This window comes from Vicia villosa, linkage group LG4 (assembly GCF_029867415.1).
Source record: "Vicia villosa cultivar HV-30 ecotype Madison, WI linkage group LG4, Vvil1.0, whole genome shotgun sequence".
NCBI lineage: Eukaryota > Viridiplantae > Streptophyta > Magnoliopsida > Fabales > Fabaceae > Vicia > Vicia villosa.
The window spans coordinates 14,192,070-14,200,133 of NC_081183.1; positions in this window are offsets into that span (position 1 = coordinate 14,192,070).

Sequence of the window (8,064 nt, forward strand, 5' to 3'; positions counted from 1 at the left end):
GATAGAGTAATACGTGGATTATAGCGTGTCATGCGTCATGGACGTGGAGAAATATGGAGGAGCATAATGAAAATTATGTGTGACCTATCGATTCTATCAATCATATTCTTAATTGAGTGCAGGATTATAAGAATTATATTCAGCTGTATAAGACCTTAAAGAGTGAAGGTAGTGGGAACAAGTACCAAAGTTGGAAACCTCCTACGAGTACTATGATTAAGTTAAATACGGATGGTGCTTGTAATAGGGATAAAGTTGCTGGGTGTGGTGGTATTCTTCGAGATCATAAAGGAGATTGGAAAGGAGGATTTTCCAAGCTTGTGGGAAATTGTAGTGCGCTTTTGGCGGAGTTCTCGGAGGTTTTGGAAGGATTAAGGCTTGCTAAAGAATTAGGATATAGCAAGGTGGATATTAATGTGGACGCGTTGATGGTGGTAAAAGCGATTGAGGAGGGTGAGGTTGGAGAGGTTGAGTGTGTTTCCATCCTTGGCGCATTATAGATATGATTTCGGAGATGGATGTTGTTGTTATCTCTCACGTTTTCAAAAATGCAAATGCTTGTGCGGATGTATTAGCTACTCATGGATATTTAGAAAAAGGTTTGGTTAAGTTTGATAGGTCGGCAGATTTCTTAGGGCCGCTGTTGGAAGCTGATGTAGGAATTGTTTTCCCCCTATTGTTTTGCTGCAGTTGTTTTTTTTTTTAGACTTTAGCCCTCACTTGTATAAAAAAATACATTTTATTGACTTTGCATCTACCACAATGATGCTGCCATTATTATTGAGTGTAGCAGTTTCATATTGGAGCCTCACTGAACATAGTGATCTATATTCCATAGAATATAAGAATGAAGCACAACATAATTACTAGACAAATGAGATCAACTAATATGCCGAAAAAAGCATCCACTTTAACCCCCCTTCCTTATATGAATAATTTCATCTCCCCCATTTAAATATGTCTTTCACTTTCTAAAGTTTCTTTCTTTCTCTCTTCTAATTATAAAAAAGTTGTTTAAATTAAGATTTTATAGTTATAATATGCAGGAAAGATCTTTAAGTGCATATGGTAGGATTTAAAGTGAATGACATTGCAGAATATACATCTTGAGAGCAAATATATAGTTCTGTAACTATATAGTTCTTTTTTTTAAAAGGTCGAAGGTTGACCTGAGATTTACATATTTTAATTGTAATTTATTTTTTTTTTTGTAAAATTTATCATTATGAAATTTACATATGTTTAAATTTAGGGGACAACTTCTCTACTCATCACAAAAAGATGGGTAGTGTACCTTCAACCAATCAAATGACACCATTTAATTTGTACATATTTAATCATTTATTAAATAGTACAATTGTTTGTTGTTTTCAATTCTTTTTAGACTAAGGGTAACCTTACCCAACTTTTTAGGTTGGGTAAATAAGAATTCACCTTAAATTTAATAATTTATTTTTTGTGTGAAATTTATCATTATAGATAATTAAGGCAAGAGAATTATATATATATATATATATATATATATATATATATATATAGAGAGAGAGAGAGAGAGAGAGAGATGGGCTTAAGCCCAAGAGAAAAACGAACTACAAGAAAGAAACACGAGAACTAGCTTCTCCCGACAAATCATTAGCTAAAAGGGAAGACATAACATCTGGACAATCTCTAAAGAAATGAGGTCTAGGATCGTGAATAGAACTCGTCTTGGCCATAGCGTCTGCACATCAATTGGCCTCACGGAAGATATGGGTGAATTTCACTACAACATCCTCTGCAATAAGCACCTTTATACTTCTAAGCAGTCCATTAGCTGCTCCACTCTGACTACTTAAACCACTGAGCTTCGCAACGATGTTTTTGTTGTCTGATTGAAGCTCAATTCTATTGTAAACCTTACCAATGGAAAATTTGGTACCTTCTAACACTACCCACAACTCTGCCACTTCACCACTACAGATTCCAATATATTTAGAAAAGCCCCCTAACCAACATCCCTTATCGTCACGGATAACACCTCCACACGTAGCAGCCAAATTATGCTTAACATCCTTATCTACATTGACACAAATTCAGCCAGGAGATGGGAGTTTCCACAAGACATTAGTGGCTACTTGTTGTTGGACGATAAAGACTCGATGCAGCGCTGCACTCGCTCCATACTCCTTGGTTTTCACAATCACCTGCAATTGAAGATTGTTCGGAATAACAAAGGATTCGTCATGGATCCTCTTATTTTTCCAGTACCAAATGGTGTGGCAGGTTGTGGCCCAAATGTCACGCCAATTGAGATCCTCGAAAGTGTTAAACTGCTACGACAGATTAGCATGAATCCAATCCTGCATATCTAAAGAAGAGAAAACATGCCATTTATCGGTTTTAACAAGCTTCCTCCAAATTGTAGTAGCAGCTTCACAATCCCTCAAAGCATGTATTACATCCTCTACCTGATTATCGCAAAGATCGCACCATTTTGCACAAATTGTCAGTCTGTGCAAGTAATAATTAGTGATTAATCTCTCGTGTTTCATCAACCAAACAAAAGATTTGACTCGCTCAGGGACATGCAAATTCCAGACTTTCACCCAATTCTCCTCAATTGTTTCTTGGTTCAGCCCAGTAAAAAACTTGTAAGCGCTTGAGATGGAAAACTTAGTGTTGTTTGAAACCCTCCAAATGCAGCTATCGTCACCAAATTCCTCTTGAGGAGGATGAATCGCCATTATTTCCCCAATTGTCCTCTAATTAAACAGCCTATTAAGCAAAGGCAAGTTCCAAACTTTGTTGTCACCAACCAAGTCTACCACATTCTCTAACAAAGAATTCCCATTATGTCCATTTCTTGTAGATTGGATCAATCCTGACTTAAGCCAGTAGTCGTTCCATATGTTGACTCGCCTACCATTACCGATTTCCCAACCTCTGGAAGCCTGCAACATTGGCCACACTTTGACGATATTCTTCCACAGATGCGATTCATACTCCTTAGCAATCACAGATACGCGAAGGTCACCTCCTCTGTCGTATTTGCTCCTCACAACCTGACACCACAGAGAATTACTTCATTCCATCAGTTTCCAACCTAGCTTCGAAAGGCAGGTTTGATTCATGTGCCTCAGATTTCTAAGACCCAATCCTCCCAAGACATTTGGCTGAAGGATTGTATTCCAATTAACTGCATGAATATGCCTTTTATCCTCGCTATCTCCCTAAATGAAGTTCCTTTGAAATTTATGGATCTCTTTGATGCACTCTTTTTGAAGTGCACACGTCATCATAGAATAAGTTGGAATAACTTCTAAGACTGATTTTGCCAGCGTCATCCTACCTGCAAAAGAAAGAAGATTAGCTTTCCAGCTCATTAGTTTTGACTTAATGCTCTCAATGACATGTCAAAATTCCTTCATCTTTGGGCTTCGCCCTATGATAGGCACTCCCAAATATTTCCTCAACTCCTTGGTTTCTTTAAAACCAGATATACGAATGAGCTCGCGTCTCGTTCTACTCAGAGTATTGGCAAAAAAAATAATCCTCGTCTTGTCACTACTCACTCTTTACCCAGACATACTGCAAAAGTCTCAAAAACCTCTTTAACACAGTGCATTTGGTTCTCTGTGGCTTTACCAAAAAGGAGCAAGTCATCGGCGAACATTAGGTGAGAAATAGCTGGACACTTCCTCCCCGCCTTAATCCCTATTCAGCAACCACATTCGACTGCATCCATAATCAAGTGAGAGAGCTTGTCCATACACATGACAAAGAGGTAGGGAGAAATTGGGTCTCCTTGTCTAATTCCTTTTGCTAAATTGAAGTAATTAGTTTGTTTCCCTTTCTAGTTGATACTCATAGAAACAGACGTAATGGCTTGCATAACGACGTGTATAAGCTTTTGAGGTAAGCCAACTTCAAGCAGCACTTTCTGGATGAAATGCCAACTCAAATTATCGCAGGCCTTTGTTAAGTCAACTTTAATGACAAACCAGCCAGCCTTCCCTTTCTTATTGTTTATACAATGTATGAGTTCTTGTGCAAGCACCACATTTTCATGGATGTTCCTCCCCAGTATAAACCCAGCTTGAAATGTCCCTATCAACTCATGCACTTGTAGATAGAGTTACAAAGGAGCTCTTCTTGATGCAGAACCTTTGTAAGCTCCTTTTGCAAGCTATACTCTAGTTGATGAAGATCTTGATTACCCCCTCCATCATACAAGACTTTTTGTATTCCATTAATACGCCCCAAAAGATGATGTTTATGCATCTCCAATCTCCTAGTCAAGACATTCCTCTAACTTCTCATATTATCTATGAAGTTTTGCAGATTCCCTATGACATGATTATTACTTTGCCACACGCTTCCAATAAATTCATTATACTGGTCCTCCAAAGTACAAGCACTCTAAAAACGGAATCTCCAGTCCTTCCTAGCCATGTTTGGGTCAGTCAACTGAAGAACAATAGGGTGGTGGTCTGAAAAGTCCACACGAGGCAATACTTTAACGAAACCCTGTGGGAACTGAAGTCTCCAAATATCATTGCTAAGAACACGATCTAATCTCTCGTATATTCTCCCTCCACCGTGAAAAATTGGCCCTTTCTACATAAAGCGATGTCCCACTGCACCCAAATCAAAAAGATTGCAGGCATCTATTCGATCTTTAAAAAGATCACACCTTCTTTGGGAAACCGGGGCCCTCCTTTCTTCTCTGAGCTCTTAAGGATATCATTAAAGTCCCCACCCACTATCCAACCTTGATTCATGTGGCACGGGATCTGCAACAGATCATCCCACAATACTTTCTTGCCACTACTTCTGGGGCTAGCAAATACTGGGGTAAAAAAGAACTCCCCCCCACTATCCAGCTTGATTTGCGGATGAAGGAATTAAAAATGCCTTCTCAAGATTTCCACCTTGACTTTATCGGATTTCCACACCATGGCGATTCCCCCAAAATAGCCCTGAACATCTGTTCCAATTAATTTATCAAAGCCCATATTTTTGAAAGTCTTTACTAAATTACTTGGATTCATACGAGTTTCCATAATCACCACAATACGTGGTTTAATACTTTGAAAATATTGATAACACGCTCTTTAAAATCTCTGCTTGCAGCACCCCTACAGTTCCACATCATGATTTTATGTATAAATGTACTAACCATAAAAACAGATTATTGGGTATCGTCCTCACTGCTAACCTCTGGCACTAGTGTTTCTTCCACCACCTTCATATCTGAGCTTCCTTTCTCCAGATTTACTTCTTCCTCATCATCGCCACTTTCTCTTCCATCCCTTTCCGAGTTTGTAGCATCTGGTGGCTCTTTTGGAGAGGATAATACAAATTGAGTAGAGGTGATGCGGTGTTCCTCTTCTAAGGACCTTTGGGAGATAATTTGGTTTGGCCCAAGATCCTCAACAATATGGATAGGCCCTTCAAAAGGCCCATTGGATTGAAGGGGGCTTTTGGCTCGCGGAGCCTCTTCCAAAGTCAAACCCGCTACCACATTAACAAAACCTTCTGTTTCAATAAGTTTCTCATAAGCTCCTTTGGACTTTCCAAAGATTCCCTTTTTCTTGCCTTCTTTACTGATGCCACGTGTTGCCTGTGTAACCATTTTTTTTGCTATCCTTTTTTTCTCTTTCCGTTTGATACGTGGCCCTATTGTACTCAAAGTGTTTGAAATTCCCACGCTTGCATCCTTTTCTCTCCCATCATTAACTTCTAATTCATCATCTATATCATCATTATTTTCCATAATTGGAATTTTACCATCAAGGGCAATGAATCTGGATCCCGTGGAAATCTCTCATCTTTTAATGCCATTCAAGTCTGCCTGAGAATTTCCGTTAGTTGTCCCCGCCGTGTTCCTCCCAGAGTCTTTGACCTCATGGTGCTTTGTTCTTCTATTTCTTCGAAGTTTTTGAACCACCACCCATGGGACATCCTCATTTAACAAGTTATCCGCATTTGTTCCTTCTTTAACTCCCTGAGTCAGGTCGCTCACTACTGCTCATTGTTTTTGCTTGGCAGCCGTTTCACCGCATTCTTCCTTGACATGTCCGAAGCGTCCGCACCTCAGGAAGAGGAGGTGTAAGCCTTCATACTTTATTTTATAGTGACGCCCTTTAATGGCAAATATAGCAAGCAGTGGCTTTGTGAGATCCACTTGCACACATAATCTAGCGTATTTTCCTCTCTCAATGCTTAGGGTATTCATATCCACCTTCGCAAACTAAGACGAGTTCTTCTCCAAGCTTAGAACGAGAACAGAGTCATCGGAGAATTCGATAACTGTAATTGTCGCGCGGAGTATTTTCGTTGATGATGTAAATAGCAGTAACATTATATTCGTTACCTACGCAACTGTTTCATCAGTTTTCAGTTCGTAATCGGTTCCTTCTGAAACAAAGCCATTGTAGTTATTCAGTGGTGTGATTTCCGAGCTCTCGACTGGTACCGACGTAGGGATCTGGACCAGAGAAGATGTTCCGTCGAAGGAGGCGTTGAAAAGAAGAGGCTCCGGCGGGGAGTGGTGGTTATGATTATGGAATTTAGAGGTAAGAACGATGGTGAGGATGATGAGGTTTAGGAGGAGATAGAGGTAACGCTGTGTGAAGCATGTGAGGATAAAGGACCAGATGGTTGGAGGTTTGTTGAGGATGAAGTGTGAAACAATTGATATGGTGAGCTTCAAGGTCACCTCCGTTGATAAAATTCGAGTGGAGATTAGAGCCGCTTACAGTGTTAGAAATTTCACATTTATTGATGTGTTTTTGCAATAATTGGGATTTACCTTAACACAGTGCTTCAACTTCTAGGAGATTTGAGAGAGAACAAAATAAGGGTATTTATAATGTGTGTGATGAGAAATGTTGACCGTTTGATGAAACGTGTAAAGGAAAAATTAGAAGAAAATGTGGAAAAAATTTATGAAGTAGTGGTAGTAGTACAAAAACAAAGCCTATTTTTATTGTCACTGTGTTTTTTACTTAGGCTATGTTTGGGAGTTGGGTTTTGGAGGGGAGGGGAGGGGTATGGGAGGCTTGTGGGAGGATAAACCCTTGCTTGGGAGTTTAAAATAAAAAGGGAAATGTTTTGGGGATTTTTGGAAACCCTCCAAAGTTCTCATTTGACCCAATTTTTAGAATCAACCATAATGCAAGCCAATATTGAAAGGAAAGCCTAAGTCACATGTAAACTCAAATCTCGGTTGGCTATTGATCAGTTCATTTTGATGCACATTCCTCTATGTTTATACTTATGCATTTTAATACTTTATTTTGTTTATTTTTCAATTTTATAATGTTTTTATATTTGAGTTTATTTTTATTGTTATTTGATTTTCGCACTCTATTTTCAGCATAAGCAGTCTGCGCTAAAATAATCATAACTGGAGCTCCGAGACTCGGATTAACATGTTCTAATAATCGCCGGAAAGCTAAGAGAAAGAGTTATGACTGTCATGTTGGTGTCATAAGCAGATTCGGAGTGCATTTTTCCCATAATGTCGTTTAAGTTGCAACATTAAAAAAATTTAATTTTGGGTCAATTTAATGGGCCTGGTTTGTATTTGACCCAGTTGGGCTATGAGCCGTTTTGTTTTTCTCACTATCACTTAGGTCTGGCTGTGTACTATTGATTCTCGTTTTTTTACTATTTACGAAAAAAATTGCAAGCTTTTATACGAACTTCTATGGAGAACTAATTCCTTGGAGTTGATCTAATGTATTCAGGTTCCAATCTTTGAGATTATTATAATGTTCAATTGAATTTCGATTTCCTTTCAAGTTCTTCTTATAAATTGTTTGCTTAATTTGTATACAATCATTTGCTTAATTCGATTTTTGTTATAGGATAGAGAGTGTTAAATTCGATTGATTTTGTTCCTTAATTTTTAATCGATTTTTAACTTTGTTTAATTGTTAATTCGCGTAATCTCTAACCGAATGCTTAATTTGGAAAACAGGAATATAATTGAAACAATATCTTTCGCGCTTGTTTGATTGGTGTTATGATCGAATGGGATTGAGAATCCGTTAGGGGATTGAACATATAGTAATTGAT